At 39.2% G+C, this 13,345-nt stretch overlaps 1 long non-coding RNA gene across 1 annotated transcript in view; it reads right to left on the bottom strand.

Annotated features, from left to right (window-relative positions):
- Positions 1-10,967: 10,967 nt before the first annotated feature.
- Positions 10,968-13,345, bottom strand: part of LOC137856913 (uncharacterized) — a 61,806-nt gene continuing 59,428 nt past the window's right edge. The window contains exon 4 of the long non-coding RNA XR_011096870.1: positions 10,968-12,841. This is a non-coding gene — a long non-coding RNA (uncharacterized lncRNA). The remainder of the gene's footprint in view (positions 12,842-13,345) is intronic.

The following is a 13,345-nucleotide window of genomic DNA, read 5'->3' as shown; positions in this document are numbered from 1 at the left end:
TCTCTTCTTTTTCTTATTCTTAGGGGCTGAATCTTACTTACATTCTTCTAAAATGAGCACATGTGTTACTCAAGCTGGTGTAGAACAGGACTATTTTATAAAATAAGTATCAAGGCCAACAGTCTTTTAGTTCTTCAGGTTTGTTTTCTTAAAAAGAAGATGGATGTTCAGTTTCCTTGCAACATTTAAACAGACGTGACAGTCTATAAACAGCAGGAAAAGTGAAGAAAAGATCCTTACAGGTTAAGTGTTTTCATTCAACTTGTGAGTAATATCCTTATACAATAAGACAGTTCCTTAGAACAGAATTGTAGCTATACAAACTCTATTGGTTTCATTTTACAAATCTATTTGTTCTTGATTTTCTGCATATATTGGAAATTAATAATAATAATAATAATAACAATAACAATAATAATAATAATAAAGGCTTTTCTGGAAAACCTTTCCAGAAAAATAAATAAATAAATAAATAATAAAATAAAAATCCAAGTAAGACAATAACAGTTAATACTCTGGTCATACTGCAGACACAGTTTGCATTAGCCAATGTGTCTGTACTGCAGGTGTCAGTCATGAAAAATATAGGAACTAAGTGAGGAAAAATTCTTTCTCAAAATTTCTTACTCTAACCAGCCTACGAATATTTAGAACTCACCTTATGTTTCTACAAGATTACTTCCTTAGTAGTTTTATCTCTGGAATTACACCCAGGATGAGATACACTCTCAGCATATTTTTAGAAAGTTTATGAGAGCTAAGAAAGGCAGAGAGGAGGAGTACACAGGAAAACCAAAAATATTTTATGCTTTTGCAAGCAATTAATTCCACAGTATAAATGTCTGAAAAGGGGCTGGATAGCAAACCTGCACGCTAATGCATACCAATATTTAAAAAATACACAATGTGCTTTTTTATCCAAGGATCTTTACAAAAATGAGTATTTGTTATTCCTCTTTAGAGATATTGTGTTTTGCTAAAGGTCACTCAGCAAGCTGAAACATGAGCAGAAGTGAGGTGTTCAGTCTCCTGTGTCTGTATCCTATCCACCACAAGGAATCATGGTCCTGCTAAGATGAACAACTATGAAGAGAGGCTTTTGTCTGATTAATCTTTTGTCCTGTCAGGTTCACGACACCCTTTGCAAAATTGTAGTTCAAGGTTTTCTGATGTTTACCTTACATATCATCACTTTCTTTTTTTTTTTTCCTGAGATTTTTATAACTCAGGCATGAAAAATTTGCTCCAGGGTGAAAGTTGGCATGAAAGCGTCTCCAGTCAGGAGCACAGGTTTTTTTTGTTGTTGTTGTTTTTGTTTTTTGTGTTGGTGTTTGTTTGTTTTCTAATTTATTTATTATTTATTTGTTATTATTGTTGTTATTTGGGGGTTTTCTTTGGTGAATACTAACTTTGGGGAAAAAAAAGAAAAAGTGAAAATATTACCAAGTGCAACAAGATCTTTTTTCTCAAAATATTACACAGGCAGAAATGTAATAAAAATGTCATGCCTTAATTCAAAATTAACCCATTCTTAGTCACTCTGTCCTCTTTTCCACCTGAGTTAAGTAGGATTGGAAGTAGGATTTATTTATTTTTTTATATAATGCTGTTAGTTTGTTTTTTGTTTGTTTGGTTGGTTGGTTTTGTTTTTAGTTGTTGCCTTTTGTCTATTTTTTTGTGTTTGTTTTTTGGTGGTTGTGTTTTTCTTTGTTTGTTTTAAAGTAGTCTACTGTGGTAAAACAGCAATGGCAGGAGAGCTGTGAGATCTTTTTACTCTAGTGAGTAAAGTCACTAGAACTCTCAGTTTACGATGATTTGGCTGAAGTTCTGCAAACAAGGACAAACATTCCACTTCCCTCAAATTAACAGTCAAGTTCACCTTCAAGTGGTGGGCCCCATCATAGCATTAAGGAGGGTACTAAAATTTGCCCTTGCTCCAAATTGGCTGTGGGTATCCCAGAGCATGACTGTGTATACTTGGGAAAGCTACTCAGCTCAGCCATGGGATATGTGCTTTGCCCAGGGTTGGGATAGAAATAAGTTCTATTCTGATTTAATATTTTGTGTGTTTTTCACTGGGTTGGTGCCCAAGCTGCCTCAAATTCACAACCATTATTACAAGTTTCAGATACTCTTTCCAAACCTCATACCCCACCTCTCTTGCAGACATGGTGTGAATGATAAGAGACAGGCTTCAGTTTTTCCATTGAGGGAAAGGGCCTTTTATTAAAGCTTCTAATATGGAAAATATCTTACATGCAATGCTTTAGATCACATATTAAACGTGCTTTATATGATTACTTACTCCATCAAGAAAAGTAAAGCACACACTATCAGAGGAAAAACCTGTACCTGTACCTTTCCTGTACCAAAGAGGTTAAAATCTGACCTTACACACTTGCAGTACTGGCAGCACATGATTGTCTTTTGGTCCACGTCTCAACTGCACAAGCAAGAAATATACTCCCACACTTTTTTACACACAAAAGGCATATTTTTCAATGTAACAAATGTATCTTTAAATAAACAGCTATCAGACTTCCAAATTCAGGACTTCATACAAGGGAAGTCTGGCTTCAATAATGATAATTTTGTAAAGAATTTTGGGTAATGTAAGGGAATATGGATATTTAGGACTTCAGGAGAATAGGGATTTGTATCCGCATTTCTGAGACATTTATTTTGCATTATGTTGTCCTATTCAACTGTTGTGTAGATTTAAGATTATGAAGGTACCCAATCCCCCCCAAAGTATTTTTTTTCCTCATAAAAATTATATTTCTGCCCTCAACGAGACGAAAGACAAATCTCTCTCTTAATTTTAGTGCCTTGAATAAGAGTTTAAAGATCTCCCATTTTTAAACTGTCTTTTGAAAGATCATGTGGTGACAGGCCACACCAAAATGCCTACAGGGAGAGCCAAATCTTCTACCTTTTCTTTGCCCAAAGATTACTGCTTTTCCTCATCTCGTCTTTCTTCATTCCAATGCCATAGGACTTATTCGTCCTTACTTTGTCACAATGGCTCTTGCAAATCCTTCCTGGGACCAGCGTTTGCCAAGTTAAAGTCTGTTTAATCACTGCTAGAGTACATACAGAGGGTAACTTGATATTTACAGGGCTGGAGCACCTTCCAGCGACAATTGGTTAAAACTGTATGATTGTATAGTGGTCTGAAAAAAGAGAAATAGTTTATTACAGATAAAAACATAGTAAGTTGTACAGTTTTAACTTTATAACCAGTGTTAGAGTTACAACAAAATTTCCAACTGTGAAAAGTTGCGAGGCAGGAAGGATATGTAGGCCCATAAGAGAGGAGAAATGGAAATTTTGATTTTAAGAGAGATCCTTATCCCTTTCCAAAGCTGGTAAAGTTATTACATTGTTAATTGGGACAGGTTTAGGGTAGCCAATAAGCATTTTGAGATCAGCTTCAGTGAAATAAGGATTCACCTAGGCCCTTATTCTTCTCAGCAGGGAGTTCTGTAGCTGCTCATGCTTTCACAGATTACAAAAACAAAGCTTTTTAATATGTGTATTTATCATCCTCAACATCAAGAAACAACATGAAAAAATCCTTGAGATGCTGATAGCTTTGCAGTGTAAAAGCTTACTGGCTTCTTTATATTTTTCTTGCCTAATAACTTTGGATAACTTCCTGTTTACTGTCAGCGCATCTAATGCATATGTCAGCCTGGTGCAGCACTGACATGATATATGCATTAGACCACACATTGATAGCAAAGAGAAAGTTACTTGATTCTGACAGGACAAGAAAATTACCCACAAGCAGTAAAATATGGGGTTGCCATGTGACTATGTTCTGCTTCAAAACCATGTATCACATGGTGATAACATAAGAATTAGGAAAATGTGAGAGATATTGGAACTGCAAAACCAGTTATCTGGTCCCTTTGCCTGTATGTGCCCTGCATTACCACACATAACCAGTTTAAGTCCACTTACATCCTGTTGAGCTACTGATTTTTATTTTATGTTACTGAGCATTGTTTTCCACCACAGTCAGCCTGATTGCTACACCCTTTGTGCATTGTCTTGTTTCCCTTGCAGCACTAGGTGACTGCACCTTTGATGCAATTACTTCTGTTTGCAATGGCTTTGCTGTTCACCTACCCACACACACCTTCTGGTCACAGTGCCTGCACTGCCTTAAATTTACTTGCCAGACTGAAAGAGGTAATACAGTCCAGAGGAAAAAAAAAGCAAGGTTGCAACAAATAACTTACTCTCAATAATAACAGTTTAGTGTCCTCCCCAGAAAAATGCAGGATTGCAGTGAATTGAGACTGAAATTCCTTGCAAAATTGTTGGGGTTTTAATTGGATCTGAAGTATCCAAATCACCAACTCAATGAAATTAAGGAAGAACAAAATCTATTAGCTACAAATAAAACAATACAGTTAAGGTATTCCACAAGGAATCCACTAGGCAAATTCTGGCATTTTATGTAGTTAATGTGAGGTACTGAAAAGTAAGTCGTTGGTTAAAAGTCCTGTACATGTATTTTTGCCTTTACTGTGATTTGCATAAATGCCGACTGTGCTACCTGAAAGCGTTCCTGTCCTGATTTATGGGTGTGTTTGTATTGCTCATATCATAAATCTTCTCCTCTAGGACACTTCTGTTCTGGTATTTATTGACCAAAGACAATTTGCGTTAAGAATGTTTTGAGATCTTGCCAGATATGCACTAGGGGATATTTGAGAAAGCATTCAGTACTCAAGTGAATGAATCTAGGCAAGTGTATGATCTCACTACCCAGATAAACATTTTGCCATAATATTTTAGTACCCTATTTTATTAAGAGAAACCTATGTCTCCATATGCATCTATTTACCATAGAGTCAATTCATTTAGGCCAAATCAAAATAAGTGCTGTAAGAAGATAATTTAGGCTACCAGCCTCAGGTTGGAGATTATAGTTCACTGAGAAAATCTTCAGCAGGGTCAGATCTTTTTCCACTAAATCTAGATTGAGCCTAAGTACCACCCCACACTGAAACAAAGTGCCCAGGCATGCCCTCTATGTCCTATTTCTATTTTAAGAATTTTGTTTAGAGATAACTTTTTTTTTTTTTTTTTTTTAACCAATTATTATTATCAAACCTGAAATTACCTGGAAAGCTTTGATTGAAATGGGCACTTTGCACTGCTTGTTGTTTCCTCAGAGTAAAGAGTTAATGAGCAAAATAAACAGTCCATACAAACACAGGGGGGAATTATGTTAATAGAAACCAAGGCACAGGGAGATTAAGGGATGCATGTGCAGGGGAAAGCAACTACGCAGCACTGGGTGGCACAGGAGCTCATTTCTCCATGCCTGTCCCATGGACGGCCCTCATCAGATGTTCCCTCCTGGGATTTGGGGAGGGAAGCCCAGTGCTGGAAGCATAAACCTCTGCTGTGCGGCCTCTTGTGGCTCAGTGGGGGCTGAAGCCCCCCTTTCCCTCAGGACTAGGCACCTTTCCTTTGGAAGGCAGAGAGAGAGAGGGCAAAGATTCCCTCTGCTGTCCCCTCCTGCCCACCCTGCCTCAGGCAGGGTCTTCCAGAGTCTGCTTAAGTCCCCCAGGGTAGCTCTGCCCACCCACTGCTCCATGCTGAAGTTCTCAGTCCCTCCTGCTAAAGCTGTTTCACTTTGCAAGAAACATTTAGAGATTCATTTGGCCAAAGAGAAAAAGCAAGACCGAGCATGAATCTTTATCCTGCTGGTTAGGGCACTCACCTGGAAGGGAGGAGACCTGGGCTCCAGTTTCTCATTTCAGTGAATGTTTATGTGGTTCATATCAAACAGCCATTGGATAAAATACTTAAGTAGTCATTAGAACAGGGACTGCAGCCCAGGTTTGCCCCCTCCCCTTCCAGGTGAGGGCCCCTAACCACCAGAGAGTCATGCTCAGTCTTGCTGTCTCCCTATCTCCCTATCTCCCTCTAATGAATCTGTAATTATTTGATGCAAAGTATAACAGCTTCCACAGCAAAGATGGGAGAGCACCCCTCCCTTGCTCCCCTCCCCCTATTTGCTGGGGAGATGGCAGAAGTGGGTTCAAAGGCTCTTGGGCAGAGCAGGAAACTACACTGAGGTCTCCCTGTCCCGGCTGGCAGTGGGAGAGGTGGCACTGCTCCTCCAGCGGCTGTGCTTTGAGTGAAGCTGTGAGGCATGCTCTGAGATCACCTGGCAGACCGAGCCCCTGAGGGGACCACACACAAAATAATACCTCATCTGTAGATCCCCATTCAGCCAGGCATGAATTAGGCGCTGAGCTACCCAGGACTAAGACGCTTTGTGGCAGGCCCAGCAGCAGAGCTGAAGGCACGGGGGCTTCTCCACAGTCAGGTGTGGGGGGCACTGGGATGGTGGCAGAGGAGCAGGGGTTGGAAGGGACTCTGCCAGGACAAAAGTGCCCACATCCTTGCCTGAAAGCAATCCCCAGTCATTTGCCAAAGACCACACAGGGAGACTGGGAAAGGAGCGAGACCTGAAGAACGATCTCCTGAGGCACAGCCTGGGCCGGGGCAGGCAGGCACCTCTTTGTTCTCAGGCACTCCTGTGCAGTCGCTCAAAGATTACCGGTAGCAAGAGTGGACAAGGCAAGCTGTTCATCACCCAAAAGATTGCATCTAGCAGCCACTGCTATTTCCAGTGGATATATGTAATTAGCAAAGCATTCAGTAGACACTCCTGAATGAAAAGCACAAGTAAAGCTGGTGAGTTCCTGGTGTAAAGATTGTGTTATCTTTCCAGAGGAAAACAATGTGTCTATGTGTAACCTTTTAACTCTTTTTCTTTTTCCTCCTCTCACTCTTATGCTGGATAATTATTTATTTTGTAGCTTAATTAGCTAATTATACATGTGTTATGGTGCTTTTAAGCAGAAAGTCACTTTGTTTAGTTGTTGGTGGCATGTGGCTTTTGTTCAGCTTCTGTGATGTCAGTTTATAACATAATCATCCTTACTTGCAGTGGTCTGAGGTGATGAAGTCTGTTGCTGATGCTAATATTTTAATTATCAGAGTAATGTTTGAAAAAGCACCATAACTGACAGGGAATGGCTTCACGTGGGTCGAGGGCAACCAATGAGTTTGCATAAGCCCCTGACTGCCTGTCTGTGAGGTGCAGTCACACTGCACTCTCTAGAAGAGTACATTTTGAAGCTTTACAGAAAGGACTAAAAGGCACTGACAAGAGTTCACCATATCCACTCATGAATTATTTTTTCTGGCAATCATTGTTTGTTTGTTTGTTTAATAAAATGTTTTTATTATTTTTATGTTTTTTTGTTTGTTTAAAAATATTTTGTTGTTGTTGTTGTTTTGCTTTGTTTTGTTTTGTTTTAAATAAAAGGACTTGAACTGGATCCCCATCCTATCAGCTCAGCAATAATGGGGTCTAGGCAGGACTGTTTTTTGGAAGGATATGCAAGTGGAAGCATATTGCAGGCAGCAGAGGCAGCTTACCTTGCAGCCTGCTACATCTTCACACAACAGCACAAGTTCTACCTGCCTTCAAATAAGCACTTGTAACTTACCCTTGTAAGTTCAGGCCAGATGCAGAAGGCTATTGCAAGGGTTAGTGACTCAATACCTTACCAAATGCCCATCCAAAAAGGCAGCTACAGTATGTATCAGTGGTTATTCTCCACACCTATCCAGCCCTTTAGTTTGTCTTATTCAGAGATATCCAGCATGGTGCCTTGTGCCAGCTCTAAACCCTGACAAATGTCTCTTGTTTGAATTCAGTTGTCAGACATAATGTATACAGTCACAGACCTGCAGTAACATTTATTCCTCCTTCTACTGAAAAGATGAGTAAGGATCTTAGGCTCATTTCACCAGTGGTAAATTCTAGCCATCTCAGTTAGGACACTAGTCTTCCCCAATTCCTTATCTAGTCAGCTGAGCTGCTCACAAGCACTATTCTGAATATGTGAATTAGGTTCTCCTGAGGATTGCCCTTTAAAAAGCCTATCTCATGCAACAGCTCTACAGCCACTATCTTACATTCCCTTTAACAGTGTTTAAAACTCTTTTTTATACTCACAGATTAATACTCTACACATTTCTATATGTTAATATGTTAAGAAACACACTTTCCTATGAATCTATTAATTTGTCCACCAGAAACTACTCTTGCTACCTAATGAGTACAGAAGGGAAAAAAGTATAGCTTTTGAATAAGTCCCTTAGAAACCATAACATGTACAACAGTTCCTACATGATCGGCTTTGAGACTGAAATGTTGCTTATGTTTTTAAGCTCACTGACAGTTTTATGATTTAAAGGCATTTTTTCTGCCTCTTTCCCACCCTCCCATTCACGTATTCTTCACGGTGGTGCCTGTGCAACAACACTCAGTAATAACCCTTTTCCCTAAGGGATCAAGGAAGGAAATTCGACAAGTCACTGCCTCTCCCCTTTTTTTTTCCTCTCTCTTTTTTTTTTTTTTTTTTCTGTGCGTGTGTGTGTGTTTGGTTTGGATGGTCTCTGAAATGGGCTGGAATGCAAATGGAAGATATTTGGCAGGTTGACATTTGTCTGCAAAGCTAGGCACTGAGCCAGAAGCATGGAGCAAGCTGGAGTGGGTTTACATAAAGTGGGAGCAATGGTGCCAGAGCACTCCAATACGTTTTCCCCTGAGACTCATAGGCAGCCCACTCAATACTTCATTAAGGGTGAAATCCAGCACTATTTGAAGGGCCTATGCACCAATTAAGTTCTCAAGGCCTCTGCACTGGTCTGAATTCCACCCAAAATAAGAACTCTTAGCTGAGGAAAAGATGCTATTACCCAGATTACTGTGTGCTCCTGTGAGGAAAAGACTGTTGGCATATGGTTGGAAGCAGCACAGTCCTTCTGTACAGTCCTTCATAGCTGCATCCTTGCAGCATATTTGGTGCAGACTCTTCTTTGTCCATGAACTTTTACAGTGGGAGAGAGTTCAGGAAAGCAAGAGGGCAGGATATCTCCAGGAAAGACCTTAGAATATGATCATTGTTAAAATGGGAATACAGGAGTCACTCCTACAGTGACGGGATGCAATGAATACAAGTAGAGGGCTGACTATGGTGACGTGGCTCAGAACAGCACCCCAGAATCATTTCTTCATCTATAGATATGATGCAAAAATACACGATAAAAGAAAATGGATGGCCATAATATGGCATTTACTACAGACAAGAATTATCTGCTCTCCCTTCAGTAGGCTGGAATATAGTTTCTACTAGAGAAGAGGTTAAACTAAATTGTTCTCTTTTCCTTTTTTTTTTTTTTCCCATATATATATGTGTATATATATATATAAGGCAAACAGGCATTTAGTAGCTCTTTATTGCAGTAGGCAGTTAGTCTTAGATGGAGGAAATCTTTCTATTAACAAGGTCATTGCCATTATTTTGCATGGGTTACATGAACGCTCATTTGTTTGCATGCAGTGCAGAGAACACTGCATATTTTAACTTCTAAACAATGGGGTGGCACAATGTCAAAGAGACACAGAGGGACAGGGGGAGCATGGCGAATGCTTGTAATGCCCCAGAGTCTTTTCACAGCAAAACAGTGATAATACAAGCTAATGGTTTCTGTAATATGAACCAGCATAAGGTCAGTTTAAGACTTTTTTTAGCTTCCATCAGAGGGCATCTGCTCCATAGATAAATCTCTTTACAAAGTGCATTAAATTGAAATGTAGAGTTGAGTACTGAATGCTGAAAATACGCTTTTCAATTAAAAACCTCTTCACACTACATAGAGATGCCAGAGAAGCTGAGTGCAGGGATAGGGATTCACCAAACAATTTGTGAGATCAACCCATCAATTGAATATTAGCCCCTTGATGCACATGCTTAACTCCCATTAGTGGCACTGGGAGTAACAAGACTGCACCAATGGAGAGAATCGACCTCATAGTCTTTACACAAATGCAGATGCTTCCCATTGAAATTAAGGTGCTTTTAAGAATGTGGGGTTAACAAAAATACAGTCTACACAATGCAAGTGAATCAAATGTTTACATTATATAATTGCTTTTGCCTGCTTTGACAAGGAAAATTAGCTCTGTAAAGTGCCAGTTCTAAAATGCATACTTGAATACACTTGATGAGCATAAGATCCCTGCACACCTAAGGCTAGATTGATAAAAAAACCTCACATATGCAATTGAGATAATTTTTTTTTCCCCTTGCAGTTGCTGTCAGGAGCCTGTGAATTGAGGCAGTAACTCTGTAATTTGCAAAAGTGTCAAATGAAAGGAAATATGCTTTAGCATGTGGGCAGGATACATCCAGCAACAGACTGATTGGAGAAGAGAATAGAAGTAGCCTTGCCGCAGGTCAGCAGTTGCATGGTCTTCAATCAGGACTTTGGATTTCAAGGTCAGAAAGAGTTATTGCTATCATCTAAGATACATTGCAGGACTTAGGTCTTTCTCAATTTAAATACTTGAAAACACACACAAAAAAATGTTTTCTTGTATGGAGAATCTACTGCAGAACATTATAATTACTCTCCCTATCCAAACAATAAACAAACAAATAGTCCCACAAAATATCATAGAATCATAGAATCATAGAATATCCTGAGTTGGAAGGGACCCTTAAGGATCATCAAGTCCAACTCTTGACACCGCACAGGTCTACCCAAAAGTTCAGACCATGTGACTAAGTGCACAGTCCAATCTCTTCTTAAATATGTACCTTTAAAAGTTTTCATCTAAATTTGTCAGCTTTTAAGAGCTGGATTTTAACATAACTTGGGTCTGCTGAACCAAAGAACTCCTCTCCTCATGAGAAATGATTGGGATTTATTATTATTATTATTATTATTATTATTATTATTATTATTATTATTATTATTATTATTATTATTATTATTATTACTGTTCTCTAGTCAACAGCAGAGGGAGAGAGAGGACATTCTTTTGCAAGGTGGGACACCCAAGTTCACTTCCCAGTTTTGCCTGAATTGGAGTAGTGGAATTTGGGTTACATTCCCACCACAAGCCAGTGGATCACACTGGAGGCCAGAGTAGACTCTAAGCTGAGCTAGTTGTGTCAGCTGATAAAGGCATTTTCCAGTGAAGGTTGGAAGATTTTCTACCTGGATGGCCTGTAAAGTTTGCATACAACTCATGTGAAGTTGTAGGTTAAGTGGACAGCAGTAGAATTGCACTCACCATCACAGGGTTTTGAAAGCAAGTAAAGTCAGGGAGAGGAAGTAGAGTCGTGAGCTCTATAATAGTTTTAGTATCAAGGCTAGGTTTCACAGTGAGGCAATGGCTTGTTTTCTAGGGCTGCCTACAAACACTGACACAAATGGTGCAAATTGCAAACAATGAGTGGGAGAAGTGTATGTACAACCTACTGTATTTTCTTCACAGGTTTTGTGTGTGCCTATTTCCTCCATGATGTTTTGTGAAAGCTCTCTCCAAGGTGCCACAACCTGATTATTATTTGTAGCTTTACTTGTAATGCAATTCCTCAGAAAGTAACAAAATGAGGAGAAAACAAAAACAAAGGCTAACAGGTCCCAGAACATCAGGAAACTGTATTATTTTTATGAATCAGAATGCAGGCTGAGCCAGATATCTTTCAAATCTGGGGGACTCATAGAGCCAAACACTGGTCTGACACACCTATGTAAACCCATTGCCCTCAGTGGGATCACACAAACATGTATAGAGAGACACAATCCATGGAAGGATTAATTAAGCAGATGGCTAAATTTTGGGGGTGTACTGTTTGCCTAGCACATTATAATTCTAGCAAATGGAATTTGTGTTACTTTTTTTATCAAGTTATGACCTGTATTTTCAAATGTGGGTGCTTACAGTTAGGAATTAAATAAGTGCCCTGTTTTCCAGAGACACTGAGTACTTAACAATTCCACTGCCTGTTCTGTTCTTGTTTTTTGTTGTTGTTTTGTTGTTGTTTTGTTTTCATTCATTTGTTTTTGTTTGTTTGTTTGTCAAAGTGCTTAAAATATTACTGGGTTCTGTAGAGATTTATGAAGCATCAGGGATCTGAAAGATCACTTCCTTAACCAAAACAGCTGTTTAAGGTTCATCTTCAGAGATACAATTAGGAGTTGATGAACTGGGTAACTTTCCCACTTACCACTTAGGTTCATGGAACAACAATGATGTAATATGCTGGTGGAAAGAAGAAGATCTACACCTTTACATTTGTCCTTCCAGAATCCCTCGTATTTTCCCTCCACTCTGATTATGTCTATTAACCTTATTGAAAGTCTTATGGTCACAGAGCACAGCACAAAACTCCAAGAAATCTGAAACTTACTTACAAAACTGAAGCTTAATAACAAAATACTGGTCGAAGGTTAACTCACATTTGACCGGTGTTTTGGACTAGATAGCCTCCTGATGTCCCTTCCAATCTACATTGTTTTTTTTTGATTCTAGTTAAATCATACACACTGTGGTTATGAAGATGATTGGGGGGAAAGTCAGAAATGTTTGCTGAATAATGACACCTCCTAAGCTACTAAGAATTTTTTTGCAAGCCCCGAGTAGACATTTAACTTTGTAAGGCCAAGAGAGTCAACCTAAGGGTACCCAAGGCCTCCAGAGAACTATTAATAAAAAAGTGAGATAGCTTAAATCATTCATAGGGGAAGGTGGGTAGGAAGAGGAGATGTGAGAAATCTTCCAAGTCATGGCTGTGGCAGCAAGAGCTTCTATCAAAGATGACATAAGACATTGATCAAGGCAAAACATACCAAAGCACAATGAGCTGAACTTCAAAGGTATCAATTGCTTTTGAGCTCGGAAGGGAAAACCTTGAGACCACTGCACTGGCCTGAAATCAAACTGGAAGAAAAATGCAGTAAGGAATGGTGAGTACTATCATTTATTAGTAGATTTATTATATATCATTTATTATATGTATCATTTATTAGTAGATGTAGATGACTGAAGAAAGTAAAGGTCACAGTGCTTCTCCAAAGTACTCAGCGGTATCTGAGGCCAGGACAACCAGCTCTGAAACATAAACCTCTGTATAGGAGAAACAAGGTTATTAAGATCTTCTGGATGCAGGTAAGTGTAGATAGAGAGCCAGCTGCAAGTGTTCAGATGGGCTCTTTGTTCCCATATACAGATATGATGGGGCAGTTCAGGTTATAAAAATATATGAAGTCAGCATCAAAGCATGAAGCTGGAAAAAGAGAGATTTGCAATGTGTTCACTACTCCATATGGTCACGTGAATTTAGGCTCCATGCTCAGTTTCCATGCTCCATGTTTATTCTACTTAATGTGATGTTTTTCGTTAATGGAAGGCCAATTCTCATTCATTTTATTTGAGTTAACAGAG

This window comes from Anas acuta, chromosome 5 (assembly GCF_963932015.1).
Source record: "Anas acuta chromosome 5, bAnaAcu1.1, whole genome shotgun sequence".
NCBI classification, from domain to species: domain Eukaryota; kingdom Metazoa; phylum Chordata; class Aves; order Anseriformes; family Anatidae; genus Anas; species Anas acuta.
The sequence above is the reverse complement of the archived record's forward strand: the minus strand, read 5'-3'. Positions and strand labels throughout refer to the sequence as shown.